The 24,211-nt window shown below is 36.4% G+C and overlaps 1 long non-coding RNA gene and 1 pseudogene across 2 annotated transcripts; one reads left to right on the forward strand and one right to left on the reverse strand.

The window, feature by feature from the left end:
* Positions 1-263: 263 nt before the first annotated feature.
* LOC114272085 (phosphomannomutase-like) lies at positions 264-16,113 on the reverse strand (annotated as a pseudogene).
* Positions 16,114-21,264: 5,151 nt separating this feature from the next.
* On the forward strand, positions 21,265-23,687 carry LOC114272094 (uncharacterized). 2 transcript variants are annotated; one of them, XR_003632533.2, is made up of 6 exons: positions 21,265-21,540; positions 21,998-22,281; positions 22,439-22,511; positions 22,686-22,825; positions 22,909-23,146; positions 23,266-23,687. It is a non-coding gene; the product is annotated as an uncharacterized LOC114272094 (long non-coding RNA). The 2 variants fall into 2 exon arrangements; XR_003632534.2 differs by having other exon boundaries at positions 21,356-21,540; positions 21,988-22,281.
* The last annotated feature ends 524 nt before the right edge of the window (positions 23,688-24,211 follow it).

Raw genomic sequence — 24,211 nt, forward strand, 5'->3', positions numbered from 1 at the left:
ATTAAAGTTATAATTTTTTTTATGAATTTGTAAATATTTGTGAAGACAACACTGATACGCAAAACAATCTATTTATTAGAAGAATTATTCATTTATGGTGTTGCATCAATTTCAGTAATGATCATCATTACTTAGAAGAAAACCTGCATAATTCCCAAAATTTTATTCCACTGCCAGAATAAATTGCTTTACTAAGATATCCAAGACAAACACAGAAAAACAGAAAAGAAAAGGTAGAGTGACAGTAGTGCGTATGAAAGAAATCTCAAATGACATTTGGGCTTTAATAAGCTGAACAAATAATTGGATTCTTATTTCATACAAAAATATTGGCAATGTCTATCAATCTCTGTGATCTCATTCAAATAACAGATTGAACTTCTAATGAACACTGGCAACATGAAAATAGCCGTCACTTGAATACAGAAATGAAGCCTGTGAAGGGAATTACAGATTCAAACAGATATTTCTGCTACCCATCATTCTTATATCTATAAATTACAAATGGCAAATAATTGAAGGCAACAAAGTAGAAATAACCACAGGGGCCATTAAACCTGCTTGCTTAGGAAGAGAGCTGTACACTGCTTTCCAGTATCCTCAGGGTTGGTAACTGGGAATAAAACAAGAAAAAAGTTCACATTACCATGATTATAAAATTAAAATGGCGAAAGAGAAGCATTGACATTGATATCCATTTAAAAAGCATTTGGGTACTCAATGAAAATGAAACTGTTCCATCTCAACTTGCAATATTTAATCCATTTTGTTTTCCATAGCATTTAAAACAAGTACAGCCTGTTTTATGTACAAAATCATTCGGAACGTTATAAGAAAATATCGTCAATTTTATTTCTTTTGTTGATGGATCCATGTTCTTTGGAAATTATCCAACTTTAACAAATGAAATAGATGCATGTGGATGTTGTTGAAAACAAAATGAATCGACTTGATTGAAGATTTAAGATTTCTTTGCAAATGGCACCATATTAACAATGCATTTGGTTCTCTAGATGCTATGGCAATAGAGAACTCCATGGTGTATTTAACTGCAAAAATAAGCTGAAATATAGAGCAGACTTGTGTGCCCCATGGTTCACTCTGATTCATATATCTCATGGTCATTTCCTCCCTATTCAAGGAGCATCCAAGCCCTTCGGTTAGTCCCAACAGTGTACCAAAAACTAGTCAGCAAAATAAAAAATGAACTAATACAACACAACACAAGACATCACTATAGGGAATCGAACTTTCAATAACAAGTTGTGTCACATGGAAAATACCAAAAAAGGAAGGGAATAACCAAACTGAAGAGAGAAGATAAATTGTTACCTTGTAAGGTCTGTCTCCAAAGAAGTAGATTTCATGAAAATCATCCACATATCACAAGCAACAAGTCTTGTCCCAACCTTGAGGGAAAACCTGTTAAATCATGCAAGCATTACGCCTAAACATAAATTCAACTACAATGACTTATTAACATTTATTTTATCAGCTTAATAATCATCAAAGCATAAACAAGGAATAACATTCACTCACATCAAAACTTATTTGTCCCCTAATGGAAAAGGTGAGGTTAAGGTGAGCAAATTTCTCACAGAGCACAAACACCATCTTAGGGCGTATGTTCAAAACCATAATATAATTTCAGTAGAGTAATTTTCAAGAGCTCCAACATCAACTGTGTTTCTTATAGAGACCCAGGTTTTGAACTTAATCTTAATCACAATTTAAGATATTGTACCTTGTCATACTTTTCAAACTCGTCCCATTCTTCCTGGCTTCAATTTCGGCCAATTGGTGATACATGGAGCATCCTGCTTCGGAACTCTATAAATGTTCCTCTAAAGAAGAAGTTGAATAAGAATGGACTCAGAAGCTTAACATATATGGATAATTGCAACTTGTGCTTGCACTTCACAAACCTCTTTATTGGAATATCCAAGTCGGCAATGTAATGCAGCATAAAATTAATAAATTCCTGCAAATCATTTAAAAATGTCATATCCATAAACTAATAATGTACTATAAATGTTTTATACCTATATAGACCAAGCCTACCATCCAATGGCCACAACATAGTTTTTTATACCTAAACTAACTTTGACAACAACCAAAAAAAAATCAAAAAATTTATTAATAACTTGGAAAAAAATAATGTTTCTGACAAACATGTTGATCTGTAATCTTACTGAAGGATAAAGATAGGGGCATATTTAATCGTTTCTACCCTTGATAGTGTAATAAATATATAATCCTAACTTTTCTAATTTTATGGTCCCTTTGGCTTCTTGAAAATTACCTTTTTTTTTTCTTTTTTTTTTTTGGTGATAGGGAAGTTAAAGAAATTCGAACTTGGGTCTTGTCTAAGCTGTTAGAGTGTTTTTTGCAACTTACTAATTAATAACAATTCAATTTGCTTAGTGAGTTACTGTGCCTACTCAGGATGTAAGAAATAGCAGGAGAAAGGTCTGACCTTAAGTTTTTCTTCTCCAAGATATGATCTCAAGCTTTGCAGAATTACGAATCCAGGAAGAATTTAAAAAAAAAAAAAAAAGTAAGCGAAAGAACAAAAAATGAAAAAGATAAAAAAGTGGACCCTAAGTGTATACATATGGCTGAAGGCAACTACAACCTTCTGCAAAACATATTAAAATTATAGTCCATTGCTTAGAAACTTTAAGTTATTCAAGGAGATGAATTGGCAGATTTAATTTAAACAATATTGGATACCTAGGTCCTAATGAGCTTCCCATCCTTGTAGGCCACAAGACCATTTTCTGCAAATTCATAGTCATAGTCATTTATAGCTGCACATATAGCGAACAAGGAGTAAAAAGTCAAGCAGTCAGCCACAATATTACTTCTAAAGAACTTATGACAGATAGAATATAGAATGTAGGAACTTCTATCACTGTATAACAAAAAACCCAAAAATAAAAAATAAAATAAAATTTTGGGTACAAAATTAATAATGTGCTAAAATGAAACAAGAAAAATAGGAGAAGGAAATTGGCACCTTTCGGGGAGCGGTAAGAGTGCCATCAACATCAAACAAAGCAATTAATCCAGGATTCCTTACTGTCATTTCAGTATACAAAATTTTCTGCCATTAAAACAACAAGCTCGAAAAGCGTCAATTCAAATATTTACAATTAAAAAATAAAAAGAAAATTAAGGCAAATTATGCTTCTAAGAGAAATAGAGACAGTGAGAGAGTACGCATTACTCTCATCTCATGAAGTTCCATAAATTCTGTGAGTCAACTCAGTTAAAGTCGAAACACCCATTTGTTTCTGAGGAAAATCATACAAAAAAAAATCTTTCCCGAGAAAAAAATTACTTCTATAGATTTCAAGTTGAGAACTCTCGGATTGAATTGCAATTCCAAATTGACATAAGGAAATACAACTAGATAAAATACAAACAATGAAGAACCAATGAAAAAGTGCGATTTCCCTAGGGAAAATTGGGTGAAGAGCCAAATTAAGATGACTTACGATAGAGGGTGCGGATTATAGACTTTGTTTGATGGGTTGGCTTTTTTTGATTTTTGATTTTATTTTAGTTGGGGTTAAAAGTTCATTTGGATTTGGTTTTTTGGTTTTTTTTTTTTAAATTCTTGAAAGAAAAAATGATTATGATTATGATTTAAATGTGATATTTTATTTTATTAATTTTTAATCTATTTTATCTTCTCATAATTAAATTAGCTAACTATTTAAAAAAAAAGGGAGTCAGAATTCTCCATGTAAATGCTTACGCTGTTCCACTTGAGTGTGACATTGTGGATCTATTGACCTAGGTCTAATACAAAATTAGTGATTTTGGTAACTATTTTTAAATAAATAAATAACACATCAATGTATGAATCAAGAAAAAGAAATTTGGGAAAATTGTAATTTTTTTATTAAAAAAATAAATTAATGGTAAATTTTATTTATTTTAAATAATTAAAGTTATAATTTTTTTTATGAATTTGTAAATATTTGTGAAGACAATACTAGTATCACATTTTTTTTGTTTTGTTTTTATTTTTATCTTTAGTAATTTTTGTTTTTTAAAAATTTATGTCAAAGTTTTTTACTTTTTCAATTGTCTAGTGTAGAATAATTTTAAAAATTGAAAAAATCCGAAAAAATAAAAGAAGAAGTCAACTATTTTTTACTTTTTTGTAATGCTCTATCCCTTAATTTTCCCCCACCCTCCCCCAATGCCATGGCGAATTGTCACGACCCAAACCTGCCCCTATAGGTTTAGCATCGTAACCGGCCAGTAATCCGTGATTACCAAAAGTCTGCTTAACAGTAATGACAATAGTACAGAGTAAGGGGCTGGCGGAAGCCAATTAGTAATAAAAAGATGTCCAATGAGCTGTGAAAATTTGAATGGAAAAAAAGACTTTTACGGACATAATCACATTCAAGCCATATGCATATACACATACATATATTCACATAGCATACAGGTTAGGGGCCTGATACCTTTACCATAACTGTACAATCAAGTCATAAACATTCGATGCATAACAAAGACAAAATGGTGAATCTAAAACACCCCCAAAACAGCCTTTGCTTGAGCAGACTCGGAACCTCGAAGTGAGGCACAACGGTTGGCTGGACAAAACATGAGCTTAACTCGACGCTTCTAGCTTTGGTCCGGTGCCTAGCCACCTATATACATATATAAACTGTGAGCTAAAGCCCAGTGAATAACAAATGTGTAAAGGGGTTAAGAATGATGTCCTTACAGTGTTTAAAACAATAGATTAGCACTAAAACATTTTCAATCAATATCATTTGTCAATTAATCATTCAATTCGATCAAGTCGATCCATCATATTCATAAATCATACGTGGTACATCCAATAGCAACAATACACTAGGTCTAAAAAGACCGAACAATCAATTGATGGCCATCATATAATAACAATAGTTCCAAGATTTGGAACTAACAGAGATCTCTGTAACAATAACGATATCATTAACAATAACAATCACAATACGCTATGGATGCCATGAATACAATTCAAAATAGGATCATCATTCAATCAATAAAAAGTATCATTTCAGAAAGCAATATGATTTATCAATCTGAAAATAAATACGATTGAACATATCTTTACAACATTGTTACTCACAGATTACTGGGCTATGGGCAGGCTAGACAGCGTCCCTGGGTGCCAACCTACATAGTTGCAGAATGAACACACACACTAAGTTACACACTTGGGATTAATAACTTAGCCCCTAACTTGATTTGGTGTGGTTCTATATCAATATCCTCAATTAAGATGCCTTAAACATGGCCTAGGAATGCCTAGGATGGAATAGGATGCGAAAATGTACTTTAGAACACTTTTCAAAATTTGCTGAAAACATGGGTCTCGCTCGAGCGTGGACTCCTTCACTCGAGCAAGCTTACCAAATGAGAGAGGTCGCTCGAACGTAGACTCCTTCGCTCAAGTGTTTTGCAAAAATGTGAAAAGTACTGGTTACTAAAATTCTCCGCTCGATGCTCGCTCGAGCGTGAGACACAGCTCTTCGCTCGAGCGTAGGTCTCGTCACTCGAGCGTGCGTCTGCACACGCAAAAACCTGAGAGCTTGCAATTTATGCTCGAGCCAGCATTCCGTCAGTCGAGCGAGAGTCTGACAACAAAGGTGGTCGCTCGAGCGTGGAATCTCTCGCTCGAGTGATGAAGCCCAATTATGGATTTTCCAGATCTGCTTCCAAAGCTCAAACCATGAATCCAACATGCCAAAACTCATCCTTTTGGGCCAATTTTCTGGAAATTACTTAGAAACTCATAATACCTCATGATTTAAAGACTATTTCATAAAATCAAGGCCCCAAAGTATGCCAATTGAACCAAATTTCAATTAAAACTTTATGAACATACAAGAACATGACATGTATGAGTCCTCATGAACTCTAAACTTCCAAAGCTTAATCAAATGAAGGTTGGACTAAAAAACATGATGAATTTCTAAAGTGCAACAATAATATGGACATGCATGTGGAAATTCTCATGAAAATGATCTCAAAATTCAATGATATGGACATGCATGCATAAATTCACTTGTCTTCCTTAAATTCTAGCTCAATTAACCCATGAATTCACCTATTTCATATATATACAAGTTCTAGATGGCTCAATAACAAGATTAATAGGTTGAGCTCTTACCTAGGCTTCTCAATCAAACTTCACCTAAGCCAAATCCTTGAACAATGTAGACAAGTCTTCAAAATTTCCTTCAATTCTTCTAAATTCAAGCAAAAACTCTTGTTGAATTCAATTTTCCCCTATTCTCCCTCTCTCTCACAGTTTGGGTCTTGAGGATGGAAAATGGTGTTAACAAAAACAAAGAAATCAAACAAATGGCCTTGCAAAGGCCCACTAGTGGCAATTGTGTAATAAACTCAAGCTAATGTAATTTAACATTATTTATTCTAATTTAATCATTCCAAATTGAATTTTAATTAAACCTACCATAAAATCATATAAATTCTAATTAGCATATAACACAAAACAATTTTTGAATCGGTCGCCGATAAGGCTTTCATTTCGCAATTTGAAATCAAAACATGAACAAATCATTCTGTAACAAACAACTAGAAATACAATTAAAACAACACACTCATGTAGTCAATTTAGGATTTCATCTTAATCAATTACTTATCATGCTTAATCACAAATTAACGCTAATCAGTGGTGAGGGTTATCACACGAATAATACTAACTAATCAACTTTGTTTAAACTCTTATCTCTCATTTCAAAATTGTTTGACACATCATTAGACTTATCAATGTATTAACCAATACCAAACTACACCCTCTATCCAGACTTATCAATGTATTTATCCCAAAACAATTCAATATGTTATTGTTTCACAAAACAATTTATTTCTCAGTGCAATAGTTTTCAAATTTCAATTCGATTCATAACAACCAAATGAAATCGAATGTCAATACAACATGTATCAATGCATTATAATATGTTTCCATTTTCAATTTTCACCACACAATCTACCATTGTGATAAAAATCTCCATACTTCTTCTCAAGATAATTTCACAAATAAATCTACCGAGAGATAAATAATAATACCACATTACATGTTTTCTCCACATGTTAATCTCTATTTTTCCACTTGGTCATTTCAAGACCAACAAAAAATAAGCTATACAACTAGCTTCAATATTAACCATTTCTCATTCTTCCATGGAATTTCCTCTTCATACACAATTATAGAAACTTCTCAATCTTAATTCATTATAATACTTGACAAGCATAGATTTCACTTACCATTTTCCCAAAAAAATTCCCAATCTCTAGGGTTTTCACAAAACTAGGTTTTTTTTCCTCATTTTTGAAAGGACTTTTCCAAGACAACATTCATTCTTAACAATATAGTTCATACCCTCAAGAGTTTTTTTTAAAAACATTGAGAAAATCCATTTTTAAAATCATCAAGAACTCATGAGCCAAAAATCAAGTTTCATTACTACAAGAAGAAGTTCCAAAATCAACATAAATTTGCAAAAAAATATATATAACTTTAAGGGAATCCCTACCTCAAGCTTTGGAGAAAAAGAGAGAAGAAAACCCCAAATTTGACGGTGTTGAAATCCGATCTCCACCGCACAAAACGTAGCCCTCGAGGAGTTCTCCAACTTTAATGAAGGAACTAGGGTCAAAACTCTAATGGATTTGGAGAAATCAAAGCATTAATTTGATTTGGTGAGAGTAATGTAGAGAAAATGAGGAGAAATGTGTTTTAGAGAGAGATAGAGACGCGAGAAAAGTGAGGTGGGTGCTCAGCCCAAGAAAAGAAAAAGAGAAAATTTTAGGACACAACGCATTCCTGCACATGCGGCACCATTTCCGTACGTGCGGCACGTACCTTCCACACGTGTGTCACTCTCCCTCGTACGTGTGGCTCACTTTCCGCACTTGCCATTCACTCATGCATTTAAAGGAGTGTTGAACCATCAATGACCTCACCTCACCGCACATGCGACGTCGCCTCTCGCACATGCGGCCTCATTTTCACACGTGTGGTCCTGCCTCCACCCAAAAATTGCACTAGCTGAACCCGAGACACCCCTGATCCAATTTCATACTTTCCGAAGCAAGCATAACTCAACTCCGGAATGAAATAAAGATGAGGATCTGAGGGAAGTTTCAAGAACGGTGAACTCAAACGTTCGGCAAGACCTCAGACTAAATCTTGACACTCCTAACACGAGAAAGATAATCACAATTAAAGCAAAACGAGATGGGTTATATGCCTAGGAATCATATAGGATAGCAGACAACACCCAATAGTGGGCTACCAAATAACAACACTAGCAAAGACTTGTTACCTCAAACCATAGGCCTCCTATCTTTACTCAGACAATTTTTGATTTGCCTCATGTGGAAAAGAAAATCATGAATTGTGAAGTAAGTTCCTTAAATACTACTTAGAACCAAAGTGCAATCTTAACTTTTATTAGATCAAATAAACCTACCACATTTGGGTTAATAGCCTTGAAAATGCACTCATTTCGATGTTCTCATAGAGACCACAACATAGTAATAGGTAATGCATTTCACTTCATTCTCTCATTATTGATGAGACTTTCCCTTGCCCAGTGGTTAAGGAGTTCCTCCACTGAGTTTGGTAATGCATGTAACGCCCTAAAAAATAATACATAAAACCCAACATTCATTGACATGCATAAACATAATAGAATAAAGCATATTTCCATTTATCAGAGTGTTCATTACAAAAGTATTACATGTTGACAACAAAAGTAAATGCCCTACGGGCTTACAACTTTCCAAGTCAACACTTGGTTACAAAAGAAGAGAGTACTAACTCAAATACACATCAAGCCCGTGGCTTGAATTTACATGTAATACCAAAAGAGAACAACAAAAAGAACTATCAGTCCCAAGCCTCCCAAGCTACGTCCTTGGAGGTGGCATATCACCTAAACCTGAAAATGATGTCCTATATAGGGTGAGCCAATGCCCAGTAGAGATATACTAAACCAAGTATGAGAAATGACTAAAACAATAGCATTTGATAGATGGTTAACACTTATGAACCAACTTATAACACAATCCAGTTCCATGACAATTAGTCCATGTTTCATTCCACTTTCCTTTACTTATGTAATTTCGTTTCATAAACATGGCTCAGAACCTGGCCAAACAATTCGATGAGACTATAACTCATTTTAAAGCATTTCCATACTTCACAATTCACATGAGATGACAACTCATATTAAAACACTTCCATACTTCAATAAGTACACATATTTGCTGTACTAATGGAGTCCATCCCCTATCTCCTCCCAAACAGGTTTGAGAGTCCATCCCCTATCTCCTCTCAAACTATGGAGTACATCCCCTATCTCCTCCCACACAACACAATGTATATAAACATTTATCATATGCATGATCAATCAATACACATATTCGATGTATTATTCCAACCGTCATATTCAATGACATATTCAACCGATTAGTTTTAATTCACCTAATCATCATGCAGTGTCTACAATAATCAAGACTATCCTCCACCGATAGCCCAAAGTAGTTATTTCTAAACAGAAAATAAATGCATTAAATAGATATAATATCAACATTTACATAGGTGAGCGATTTATTAATCCAGCTACACCATTCAATCCCATAATTTCCCAATTTCATTATCCTCAACTCAATTTCATGTTTCTCCAAATTAATTATACAAACTAATTTATTAAAATAATTAGGGCATTTCCCCTTTTTCTCAAATATTGATCCTAAGACCAATTTCCACCAATTTAGCTCTCAAGCCCACATTCCCAAGGCTTTAAATACACATGGAGCTTTAAAACACAAAACCCCTCTTTTATAAATTACAAACCAAACCCTAGCTTTTCCTAAAGTAACCCAACAACACCAACTAATCAAAATGACCAAAATTTATGTCAAAATTCATAAGATGGAGTAGGGTATCCCTACCTCGAAACGGAGAGACCAAATGAAGAAGATGAAGAAAACCCAAAGTGCTCCAAATCCACAAACTTTCAGATTAAAAGAAAGCCCTCGTGAAGCTCTACCTTTCTTCCAAAGGGACTAGGGTAGAAACACACTAGAAGTAGATGAAACCCTAGAGAGAAGGTGTATAGAGAGAGGAGCAGCTGGCCTAGGGTTTGAATGAAAGAAGATGGTGAAAAAGTGAAGTGTAACCCGTAGCTGCCAACTGATATATTCGAGGCTCGCTTAAGCGAAGGAGTGGTCGCTTAAGCGACTAGACACAAAGAAACCTCACTCGAGCGTAAAAAGCCTCGCTCGAGCCAACAATTCGAAGCTTCAAGTCTGCAACCAGAAGCACGCTCGAGCGACAGAATGCTTGCTCGAGCGAAGAAACCCAAAACATACAGCTCGCTCGAGCTAAGAAATGCAACTCTCAGGTCTAGAACCAGACGCAGACGCAGGCTTGAGTGCAAGACTTCTCGCTCGAACCACCAGACACATCACCCAACTCTCGCTCGAGCGAAGGAACCCTGGCTCGAGTGAAGGATCTAAAACACAGAGCTCGCTCGAGCAACAAAAGTCTCGCTCGAGCGAAGGAACAAAATTCTAGACAGCAACTATTGGTTTAAACTCATAACCAACCTGTAATGAACCTGCCCAACACATCCTAAAACTCAAACATATGGAATTAAAGGATGACAACAAGATATATACCACAATCAACACCACGGAACCTAAGTCCGGAATACTGTACATAAAGGGGAAAAACCGGGATCGTTATAACCTCCCCCTCTTAAAGAATTTCGTTCCCGAAATTAGATATGAGTTTTCAAAAACATGATTTTCCAACTCTCAACAACAATATAGTTCAATATTCAACATTTTGACCTGTTACCAGTCATCTCATCTCTATTCAAGAGGCATTTCACAATATAATTTTCAACATGTATTCTTTTGAATTTCAACAAGTTTCAATATCATAATCTACCATTCCATAACATAATCAATGTTAATGATATAATTGCATTTCTATAACACACTTAAAATACACAATGTTAAAATAAACTTCCATTCTCAAGGCATAATTCACAATACCTCCATAAACCGAAACATATACAATGTTTTACAACTTAAGACATATTCAATGCTCTTAAAGTTTATCAATACAGCAAAATATATAACATATGCTCAAACATCCACAAATAGGTCCGGATATTTCTTTCGGACCTCCAATTCATGTTCCCAAGTGGCTTCCTCAGCCCCGTGATGTTTCCACAAAACTTTTACCAAGGAGATGGTCTTGCCTCGCAAGACTTGATCCCGCCTATCTAAGACCCGTACTGGTCTCTCCTCATACGAGGCATCCTCATCTACCTCTAGGTCGGTCCAATCCAACACATGCGACGGATCCGGCTCGTACTTCCGAAGCATACTAACATGAAACACGTCATGCACTCTAGACAACTGCGGCGGCAAAGCCAAACGGTAGGCAACCTCGCCAATCCTCTCAAGGATCTCGAAAGGGCCAATAAATCGAGGGGACAACTTCCCACTCTTACCAAACCTCATCAATCCCCGCCTAGGTGATATTTTCAAGAAAACATGATCACCCACCCCAAATACCAATGGCCTTCTCCTACGATCGGCATAACACTTTTGGGCGACTCTGGGCTGTAACAAGCCTCCTACGGATAAGTTCAACTTTCTCCATCGTTTTCTGAACCAACTCCGGGCCCAACAAAGGTGCATTACCCATCTCGGCCCAACAAACTGGAGACCTACACAGCCGGCCATACAAGGCCTCAAACGGTGCCATACCGATACTCGATTGAAAACTGTTGTTGTAGGCAAACTCTACCAAGGGCAAGTGCCTCTCCCACGACCCACTAAAGTCAAGAATACAACCTCGAAGCATATCCTCAAGGATCTGAATAGTACGCTCGGACTGCCTGTCAGTTTAAGGATGATAAGTCGTGCTAAAGGTCAATCTAGTGCCCAAGGCACTCTGCAAACTCTGCCATAACCTAGCAGTAAAACGGGGATCCCTATCTGAGACGATTGACACTAGGACCCTGTGCAATCTCAATATGTCCCGAATATGCAAGTCGGCAAGATGATCCACCGAATCTATCACGCGCATAGGGATAAAGTGCGCCGACTTAGTCAACCGGTCTACAACCACCCAAATAACATCACTACCTCGCCGAGTCCTTGGAAGACCTACAACGAAGTCCATAGTGACATGCTCCCACTTCCACTCGGCTATAGGCAAGGGTTGTAACAAACCCGTTGGCCTCTAATGCTCGGCCGTCACTTACTGACAAGTAAGGCACTTGGATACAAAAACTGCCACATCCCTCTTCATGCCCTGCCACCAAAACTAGCGACCCAAATCACGATACATCTTGGTGCCTCCCGGATGCACCGCAAGGCGTGAATGGTGAAACTCTTGGAGTACCTCCTCTCGGCAAGACTCCGGCACAAACAAACGGTCTCGGTATCTCACACTCAAGTCGGGATACACAGTCAAACCCTTCTCAACCTTCCCACTGGAGATCTTTTCCCTGAGGGATTCTACCTCTAGGTCACCTTTTTGTGCCTCTAACACTCGAGTCATAAGTGTAGGCTGTGCAACTACAGAAAACAAAGCTGCAGCCTCAACAGATTCGCCCAGAAGCAAATCAAACTCGCCAAGTGCACCCAACATCTCCCACTCCCGAATGGCTACACAAGCTACATCACTAATGGATTTTCTGCTAAGGGCATCGGCCACAACATTGGCCTTCCTTGGATGGTAATGTAACTCGAAGTCGTAATCCTCAATAAACTCTATCCACCTCCTCTGCCTCAAGTTCAAGTCTTTTTGTGTAAACAGATATTTCAGACTCTTATGATCTGAGAACACCTCGAATCTCTCACCATACAAGTAGTGCCTCTAAATCTTCAAGGCAAAAATCACAGTTGCTAACTCTAGGTCATGCGTAGGGTAATTTCTCTCGTGTATTTTCAACTGTTGCGAGCCATAGGCTACCACTTTCCCCTCTTGCATCAACACGCAACCCAAACCCTCTCGTGAGACATCACAACAAACCGCATAACCCGAACCTCTCTCCGGAATAATCAAAACCGGAGCGGTAGTAAGTCTAACCTTCAACTCTTGGAACGACTTTTCACAAGACTCACTCTATACAAATTTGACCCCTTTCCGTGTCAATCTAGTCAACGGCGAATCTAGCCTGGAGAAATCTCTCACAAACCGGCGGTAATACCCAACTAATCCCAGAAAACTGCGGATCTCAAAAACGCTCTTAGGCTGTGCCCAATCTTGCACTGCTTCAATCTTGGATATATCAACAGACACCCCTTCCCCAGAGACTACATGTCCTAAGAATTTGATCTCTCTTAGCCAGAACTCACACTTCCTAAACTTGGTATACAACCTATGGGCTCTAAGCAACTCAAGCATCACTCTTAAGTGTTCTTCGTGCTCGTCCTCAATAAGTGAATAAATCAGAATGTCGTTCACGAAAACGACCACAAAGCGATCTAAGAATTCTCGGAATATCCAGTTCATCAAATCCATAAACACTGCCGGTGCATTGGTGAGCCCAAAAGGCATCACCAGAAACTCATAATGGCCATACCGCGTACGGAATGTCGCCTTCGTAATATCCTCCTCCTTGACCTTCAACTGATGGTAACCCGATCTCAAGTCTATCTTAGAGAAACAACGGGACCTTTTCAACTGGTCAAACAAATCATCTATACGGGGCATAGGGTACTTGTTCTTAACCGTAGCCCGATTCAATTTCTGGTAGTCAATGCAAAGTCTCAAAGCCCCATCTTTCTTCTTGGCAAAGAGGGCCGGTGCTCCCTACGGCGAAGTACTAGGGCAGATAAAGCCCTTATCTAGCAATTCCTGGAGCTGAATCTTCAACTCAATCAACTCGACCGGGGCAAAATGATATGGTGCCATAGAAATCGGCGTCGTGCCGGGCACTAGATCAATAGAGAACTCAATCTCTCGATGAGGTGGTAAGCTAACAAGGTCCTCGGGAAAAACATCCGAATACTCACAAACCACTCTAGGCAATACAGTCTGGGTCTCATCACACTCACTACTCATAAAGCTAGCGAGAAGACCACCAAGCTCACTTTGCCCTCGTGGATCATACGTTGGTGGCAACACACTACCAAACCGATCCCCCAATAAATGGAAACAATCCCCGCTCAAGGTACATACAATCACCCTCTGGTGGTAGCAATCAATAACAGCCCAGTATGACGATAATCAGTCCATACCCAAAATCACATCAAAACCCGACATAGCCATAACTACAAAAGAAAATGGAAGCCGGCGGTCGGCGACCTCTATATCACAGCCCCAACACCCTTGTTTCAAAATCAATTCACTCCCAACAGGCGATACAATACATAAGAGATGCTAACTGCGCCAACTCCAACCCCAAAACAGATGCAAATGCAGCAGATATAAAGGAATGAGATGCACTCGTATCAATCAACACATTGGCAATCGAGTTGCAAAACAAAAAGGTACCTCTCACAACAGATGGAGCCAGTACAAGATCTTGTGCGGTAACAGCATACACACGCCCAGAAGGTCTCTGATCTACCTGCTCACCCCTAGGAGCAAAAGACTGCTGCACAGACTGAGACGATGACGCCTCCTGATTGGCCCTCGAGGCCTGAACAGACTGTGCTGGCTGAAAACTCTGCGTCTGCCTCGAACCAGACGCACCCGATGTGCCACTCAACTGCGGGCAGAACCTCTTCAGGTGCCTCGCTTGACCACACTGCTAACAAGAGAGCGGCTGGCCTCTGCCTTGACTCTGGCTCTGAGGTCGAGCCGAAGATGAAGCTGCTCTCTGACCTCCTCCCCTCTGTGGGCAAGCTGGAGACTTGTGGCCCAGCTGACCACACTTGTAACAAGTAACGTCTCCCTGATTGCCTCTCCCAGAACCTGAACTCGGCACTGGAAAGGTAGATCTCGCAAAACCACTCTGGGACTGCTGAGGGTTAGAACCCCTCTGCCTCCTACCGTCCCCCTGGCTATCCTGACTCCTCTTGGAGCCCCTCAACCTCTCCTCCTCCTCACGCATGATAATCTCCATATGGGTTACAGTATCCATAAGGCGCTCATACTCCCGAGTCATGGACCCCGCAACTCTCATCTTGAGCCCAGTCCTTAACTTCTTCTCAAATTCAAGACAACGGCGTTCCTCAGACGCCACTAACTCAGGAGCAAACCTCGATAAGCTCGTAAATGCAGCCTCAAACTCGGCCACGGATGAACTCAACTGCTTGAGCTGACAAAACTGATCCCTCAACTTCTCCCTAACAGCGGGAGACAAAAATTCTCCTGGAAGGCATTAATGAAAACCTCCCAAGTCCTTCCAATACGACCCCTCATGAACTTCCACTACTGACCCGCATCTCCCTTCAGCTGGAAAGACGCCAAGGTCACCTTCAATGCCCCATCTTCGATGCCAAGCATCTCAAACGTCTTCGTCATCTGTTCCAACCACTCATCAGCCTTAAGTGGCTTCTTAGGATCCCCCAGAAACTTGTCCGGGTTAGATCGAAAAAACTCTCTCTTCAAAAAAGAAGGCCCTGCCTTAGTCACATGGGCCTGGACTTGATTCTCAGCTCTGAGAATGTCTATGGATTCCTTCAATGCTCCTGCTATCTTGCGGGCTAAGGCACCTATGGCTGGCTGACCTACTGGCTCGACCACATTGGCCTGACCAACACCCTCCTGCTGCGCCAGAGTCTCATCCGGTATAGGCATCTCCTGCCTCCTAGGCCTACCTCGCCTACCTCCATGTCCTTGCCCTGACATCCTAATAAAGGTAACAAAGAACATTAGCACATTCACAAATGTGCCGAAGCTATAACACTCGCGTCCTAATGCAATGGACAACAGTAATTCATTCCACGTAAGCACATAATCACATAAGCACCTACGAATTTCATTTCCGGATAATGACAGTCCTGAGGCGTTGCTAGAGTTCCGGTTAGAAACAGCATTGATCAAGTGCTTTTCTAACAAGATTCCTAGAAACTACATCCCATACCCATATAGTCACATAAACATGTTATCACATAAGCACATAGCATTACATCTAAGTCTCTAACAAGCGAGACAAACCCATTGTGGTACTAACCACTTCCCGCGTACCCAAAGTATTCGAACCCGGTACGCTCTGATACCAAGTTGTAACGCCCTAAAAAATAATACATAAAACCCAACATTCATTGACATGCATAGACATAATAGAATAAAGCATATTTCCATTTATCAGAGTGTTCATTACAAAAGTATTACATGTTGACAACAAAAGTAAATGCCCTACGGGCTTACAACTTTCCAAGCCAACACTTGGTTACAAAAGAAGAGAGTACTAACTCAAATACACATCAAGCCCGTGGCTTGAATTTACATGTAATACCAAAAGAGAACAACAAAAAGAACTATCAGTCCCAAGCCTCCCAAGCTACGTCCTTGGAGGTGGCATATCACCTAAACCTGAAAATGATGTCCTATACAGGGTGAGCCAATGCCCAGTAGAGATATACTAAACCAAGTATGAGAAATGACTAAAACAATAGCATTTGATAGATGGTTAACACTTATGAACCAACTTATAACACAATCCAGTTCCATGACAATTAGTCCATGTTTCATTCCACTTTCCTTTACTTATGCAATTTCGTTTCATAAACATGGCTCAGAACGTGGCCAAACAATTCGATGAGACTATAACTCATTTTAAAGCATTTCCATACTTCACAATTCACATAAGATGACAACTCATATTAAAACACTTCCATACTTCAATAAGTACACATATTTGCTATACTAATGAAGTCCATCCCCTATCTCCTCCCAAACAGGTTTGAGAGTCCATCCCCTATCTCCTCTCAAACTGTGGAGTACATCCCCTATCTCCTCCCACACAACACAATGTATATAAACATTTATCATATGCATGATCAATCAATACACATATTCGATGTATTATTCCAACCGTCATATTCAATGACATATTCAACCGATTAGTTTTAATTCACCTAATCATCATGCAGTGTCTACAACAATCAAGACTATCCTCCACCGATAGCCCAAAGTAGTTATTTCTAAACAGAAAATAAATGCATTAAATAGATATAATATCAACATTTACATAGGTGAGCGATTTATTAATCCAGCTATACCATTCAATCCCATAATTTCCCAATTTCATTATCCTCAACTCAATTTCACGTTTCCCCAATTTAATTATACAAACTAATTTATTAAAATAATTAGGGCATTTCCCTTTTTTCTCAAATATTGATCCTAAGACCAATTTCCACCAATTTAGCTCTCAAGCCCACATTCCCAAGGCTTTAAATACACATGGAGCTTTAAAACACAAAACCCCTCTTTTATAAATTACAAACCAAACCCTAGCTTTTTCCAAAGTAACCCAACAACACCAACTAATCAAAATGACCAACATTTATGTCAAAATTCATAAGATGGAGTAGGGTATCCCTACCTCGAAATGGAGAGACCAAATAGAGAAGATGAAGAAAACCCAAAGTGCTCCAAATCCACAAATTTTCAGATTAAAAGAAAGCCCTCGCGAAGCTCTACCTTTCTTCCAAATGGACTAGGGTAGAAGCACACTAGAAGTAGATGAAACCCTAGAGAGAAGGTGTATAGAGAGAGAAGGAGCAGTTGACCTAGGGTTTGAATGAAAGAAGATGGTGAAAAAGTGAAGTGTAACTCGTAGCTGCCAACTAATATATTCGAGGCTCGCTCTAGCGAAGGAGTGGTCGCTCGAGCGTCTAGACACAAAGAAACCTCGCTCGAGCATAGAAAGCCTCGCTCGAGCCAACAATTCAAAGCTTCAGGTCTACAACCAGAAGCATGCTCGAGCGACAGAATGCTCGCTCGAGCGAAGAAACCCAAAACATACAGCTCGCTCGCTCGAGCCAAGAAATGCAACTCTTAGGTCCAGAACCAGACGCAGACGCAGGCTCGAGTGCCAGAATTCTCGTTCGAACCACCAGACACATCTCCCAACTCTCGTTCGAGCGAAGGAACCCTGGCTCGAGCGAAGGATCTAAAACACAGAGCTCGCTCGAGCGACAAAAGTCTCGCTCGAGCGAAGGAACAAAATTCTGGACAGCAACTATTGGTTTAAACTCATAACCAACCTATAACGAACCTGCCTAACACATCCTAAAACTCAAACATATGAAATTAAAGGATGACAACAAGATATATATCACAATCAATACCACGGAACCTAAGTCCGGAATACTATACATAAAGGGGAAAACCTATGATCGCTATAATGCACCTTGCACATCCCACCACTTTAACATCTCTGACCAAAACCTTCGGGAAAAAAAAAAAAAAAAAACTCACTCTGACTAAACTCCTTAAGCAACTGGGCAATACATTAACACACTACAAAAAAATTAACTATTTACGACATCATATTTACGGCATGCATTAAATGCATGTTGTAGTTAGTACATTTTATGTCATTTTTTTTTGCAAGTCGTTAATGCTTTGTCAATAACAATATACATACCATGTAAGTCGTTAATTCATATATTTATGGCATATAAAAGTATGCCATAAAAAATGTATGTTTTTACGACTTACAAAAATATGTTGCGAAATATTTGCACTTAAGACGACATACATTTCATGTTGTAAAATATTATAACTTTACACGACATGCTAATGAATGTCGTGAAAACTTCTACAAAAAAAAAAAAAAAAAATCAATCGGATTTTTTTATGACATGTAAAAGTATGCCGTAAAAAATGTATATTTTCACGGCATACAAAAATATGTTATAAATATTTGCACTTAAGACAATATACATTTTATGTCATAAAATATTAAATTTTATATTTTTTTGAGTTTAGTGATTTTTTTAGAAAATTAAAAAATATTTTCCTTCTAAGTATATGTAAATTATTTGAATTTATAAAGTAAAAAAAAAAAAAGAATTAAAAACTTACGCCACACTCCCTCTCGTTCTACATCCATACCTGTTTTTTGTCCCAAGCTCTCTCATTCTCTAGAGAAATTATATTTTAATTATAAATAATAATAAAAAAATTCTAGATGTTCTTTAATATTTATAAATTTCTAGTAGATATGAGAAATTTTTTATTTTTTTCCCCAATAAACTAGATATTCTAGTTACAATCTAGTTTTTTTTAAATACAAAAATAATTTATATACTTTCATAACTTGCAAAAATATACTGTGAAATATTTATACTTAAGATGACATGCATTTTACGTTATAATATATCATAATTTTGCATGGCATGCATTAGTATGTAGTAAAAATTCTTACTAGAAAAATTATTTATTTATTTATTTATTTATTTTTTCACTCTCAAAAAGTCATAATCTTATAAATCAATAAGTGTTTTTTTTTATTTTTTTTTACCAAATTATATTTTAATTATAAATAATAATAATAAAAACAATTCTAGATGTTCTTAGATATTTATAAATTTCTAGTAGATATGACAATTATTTTTATTTATAAAATCTAGTAGATATTCTATTTATAATGTATAATTTTTTAATACAAAAATAATTTATAAACTTATACATAAAATCTTTTTATCTAAAATTTTTTACTTCAATTTTTATTTACTTATTAATATTGTTAAGGAAAAATTACTCATAAATTCCATTTGGAGAAAAGTTATTCCATTTAATCCTAGAAGTAATTTTTCTCCAAATGAAATTTATGAGTAATTTTTCCTTAACAATATTAATAAGTAAATAAAAATTGAAGTAAAAAATTTTAGAATTTTAAATAAATAAATTACACCAATATAGCACTCTAAAAAAATTTCTTAATGTAACACTCTAAAGTAACGCACAAAAAAATTTCTTATTGCTACACTCTAATGTAACATACAAAAAAATTCTTTAGTGTATTTTTTTTCAAACGTAACACTCTAATATAACAAAAAAAAAGAAAATTCATTAATGTAACACTTTAATGTAACACACGAAAACTCTTTAGTATAACACTCTAATGCAACATACAAAAAAATTTCTTGATGTACTTTTTCCAAATGTAACACTCTAATATAATACTCTAAAAAAATCTTAGTGTAACACTCTAATGTAATACACAAAAACTCCTTAGTGTAACATTTTAATGTAATACACAAAAAAATTCCTTACTGTTTTTTTCTAAACGTAACACTTTAATATAACACTTTGAAATTTTTTTTAGTGTAACACTTTAATGTAACACACAAAAAAATTCTTTGGTGTACTTTTTCGAAACGTAATGCTCCAATATAAAAAAAAAAAAAATTTCTTAGTGTACTTTTCCTAAACATAACACTCCAATGTAATACTAAAAAAAAAAAGAATATGAGATTTTTCGAACCATTCCAAAAGGAGTATAAATATTCCTTAGTAAGTTTTGAACAAATGTATAATTTCAAACTGTGAGTGTTACATTTGAAAAAAAGTACACTAAGGAGTTTTTTTAAATATTTTTGTGTATTATATTGGAGTATGTTACATTGGAGTGTTATGTTTAAGATTACACTGATTGAAGTGTTACGCTTGAGAAAAGTACACTAAGAATTATATATATATATTTTTATTTTTGAGTGTTACGTTTGAGAAAAGTACACCAAAATTTTTTTTTGAGTATTACGTTGTTACATTGGAAAAAGTACACCAATGAGTTTTTTAGTGTGTTACATTAGAGTGTTAAGTTTTTATTCATAATATGAAATTAGTTCTAGAATGAAGGAAAATCCAAAACTTCTATAATTCAAATTGCCTAGGCCTCGTTTGGCAAGATGCTATTTTAGCCAATTAGCAAAAAAGTTACTAAATTAGCCAAAAAACCAACAATCCATACCAAAAAGTCAAAGATTCTCTTTTCTCTCTACTTTTTGCACATCTTTTCGTAATTAGTCAAAAAGTCATCCCAAACATACAAGTTTTTTTTACCTACCTTTTTAGCCAAATAGCCAAAAAGTTACTAAATTAGCCTGTTCCCAAACGAGGCCTAAATGTATAATTTTACATTTTGAGAAAATCACTTTTATTTTTAAAAAATTAAACCCCAACATATAAGTAAATATATTTTTATGTAATTTTTCCTAGGACTTTTGAGTTTATTAAAAAAAAAAAAAAGGATTAAACCATTCGCCAAATCACATTTTGATACTTTCCCTATTGTTAATGTTACACATTCTTCACCTTCCAGATTTTTTTTTTTTTTTATTAATATTGTTTTTGCTTATTAATTTTCACTTCACACTGTTTTTGCTTCGTTAACCCCGGTTCAATTCGTTCTCTCTCTCTCTCTCTCTCGCTCGCTCTTTCTTTCTTTCCTTTCTCTCCATCGGCATCTGTGAGCTTGTGAATGAAGATCAATCGAAAACGACGCCATCGATTGCCTCCTTCTCGTCCATTCCGATCTCTCCTCTCTAATTCACCAGGTAACTAACTCGTACTCTAGAGAGAGATGAGATAGCAATTTCATATTTGATCGAACATTGGCTTGGAGGAAATCGAAACCCTTAGATTTGTCTGAAATTGTTGTGTTTTGTTGCTTTGTTTCTAATAAGATCTACGATTGTATTTATTTATTTATTTTTTGATTTCATCGATTCACAAATTGAAATTCATTGATTCATTGATTCACTGATAAGATAGCAATTATTATTATTATTATTATTTTTTGAATTTCTCTGCATTCTCCTTTCCATTTCTAGGTCTGTCTATCTTGATTTTGCTTGGTTGCTTCTTATTTGTTATTGTAGTGTAGTGTGAATTTTTGTGTGTATACTCGTCTTTTGTTATATGATTTCAATTTGTGTTACTATTAGCTACATATTACTTTGAATCAATTTTTCCAAACTTTCCTTGGGAACTCATGCCGACAGAACTCAGCAGGGCCAAGCAAAATTTAGTTTCGAGGCTTCATGACATGGTTGAAGAGGTTAAGGGGGCTTAAGGAGAAAAACAATTTAGTTGGGACAGTAAGGTAGAGCAATTTTAGATGTTTGGGATATTTTGATGCAATGACATCTGATATGCGGCTAGGTATGGCACAAAGTTTTAGAACAAGCAGGTCTTCATTCACCTCTAATAATGGATATGAATCTCCTTCACTCAACCCTGCTAGAGTCTCGAATGGGGAAGAATATGACAGCTATGGTTCCAATTTTGCTCCACCCGTAAGTTTCTTTCATTCCTCTTGTATTATGTTGAGATTGTCAGCTCTTGAGCTTAAGCTAGCTTGTTAGACTCTATATTGTCACAAGGTTTTGCATCTTGTATAGCGACTTGTAGACCCTAAGATTAAAGATGATTTTCATTTAATGTATCTTGCAGTACACCATCAACCCTGTCAATGGCTGTTCCGCCAGAACTAGCTGGTGCTATACCCTTGATTGATAAATTCCAGGTGACAAGATATGCTTATGCTCTTAATTGTAATATTCATAGAGAAAATTTCTTCTCTGTTCAATTTGGTTAGTTGATTTCAGAATTACTTGAGTGCTTGTCCAACTTTTGTTTTCTTGCTTTTGGTGAATGATAGTCAAATTTTCACCATATCATATTCCATTGTTTTCTCTAGGCGGAGAGGTTTCTAAGGGCAATGCCAAAACAAATTCAATCAGTTGGAAAACGTGGTTTTTTTTTTTTTCTTCTAAAAGATCCACGGGCACCGAAGTGCGGAAGAAATTCTCATTTGCGGATATGATGTGTTTCTAAAAGGTAATAACATATTAAGCTTGATGATGACAATTTGTTTTGTTGTTGATTTTATCAATTGGGGATTTTGTTTCAACTTTTGACAGGATCCTGTCCCAACTTCAATCCTAAAGATAAACAGTGATCTAGTTAATCGGGCAGTAAAACTGTTCCCGATTGTTTTGAAGTACATGGGTGTTGATTCGTTTGATCGAGTGACTCCAACAAGGTTAGAGGAACGCATTGAGCTTATTGGGAAACTATATAAGGATACTCTGAAGCGTTTTGAGCTCGAGACGAACTTTTTGCACAAATTTCAAAGCAGACAAGGAATAATCCTGATAAGTATGCATTTATACTGTCTTATAAATTGCCAGTGCTAGAACTGCTCTAGTCCTTTCCTTAATGCATTCTTTATTGTTCAACTATTTTCATAAGTTTTACTTGTTTCTTTTGAAATACAGGCAATATTTAATTAGAGCATGGGAGTTAATGTATTTATGTGCATCCTGCATGTCTCCTAGCAAGGATATTGGTGGGTATTTATCAGAATATGTTCATAATCTGGCACACAGTGTGAATACTGATCCAGATATTCAAGTCCTTGCATTGAACACATGAAATGCATTGAAGCATTCTGTTAAGGCTGGACCTAGGCTTACAATACCTGGCCATGAGGAGATTGAAGCTCTTGTGATTGGTAAAAAACTGACGACTACGCTGTTTTTCTTGGATGAAACTTTTGAAGAAATTACATATGGCATGGCGACAACTGTAGCTAATGCTGTTTAGGTACTGTTGAACTTTCCTTTTCTTTTCTTAAGCTCCATCGACATGAACATTGACCAATCCTTCCCAGAAATAATTTTAAAAAATATTTCATTCATCAGAGTTGTGTGGAAAATTTACATGATGACTTGACAACCATTCATGAGTGATTTCAGAATCCTCAATGCTTCACAAGCTTGATACACAACATTCACCGGATTGAAGAATAAAATAAAAAAAAAATATACATCGCAATTGGTCCAAATTGCTACAAGAATTATTGTTATTGTCTGAAAATTTCTTCCCATGGCTTTTGGAAAATTTATGACATGTAAGAAAATGCTGTAAAAGATTATATACAGCATACAAAGTATGTCATAAATATATTAAAAATGATCTTCTACAGCATACAAAATTATGTCGTGAAAAGTGTGATGATTTATGACATGCAAGAAAATGCCATAAAATATTATATACGGCATACAAAATAAGCAATAAATATATTAAAAACAACTTTTTACGGCATGCAAAATTATGCCATGGAAAGTATGATGATTTATGGCATGACAAAAATTATATACGACATACAAGGTATGTCATTAATGTTTAATTTATTACTTTTTACTACTTTACCTGCATGTC

Source organism: Camellia sinensis, chromosome 2 (genome assembly GCF_055761805.1).
Source record: "Camellia sinensis isolate YWXY chromosome 2, ASM5576180v1, whole genome shotgun sequence".
In the NCBI taxonomy this organism is placed as follows: domain Eukaryota; kingdom Viridiplantae; phylum Streptophyta; class Magnoliopsida; order Ericales; family Theaceae; genus Camellia; species Camellia sinensis.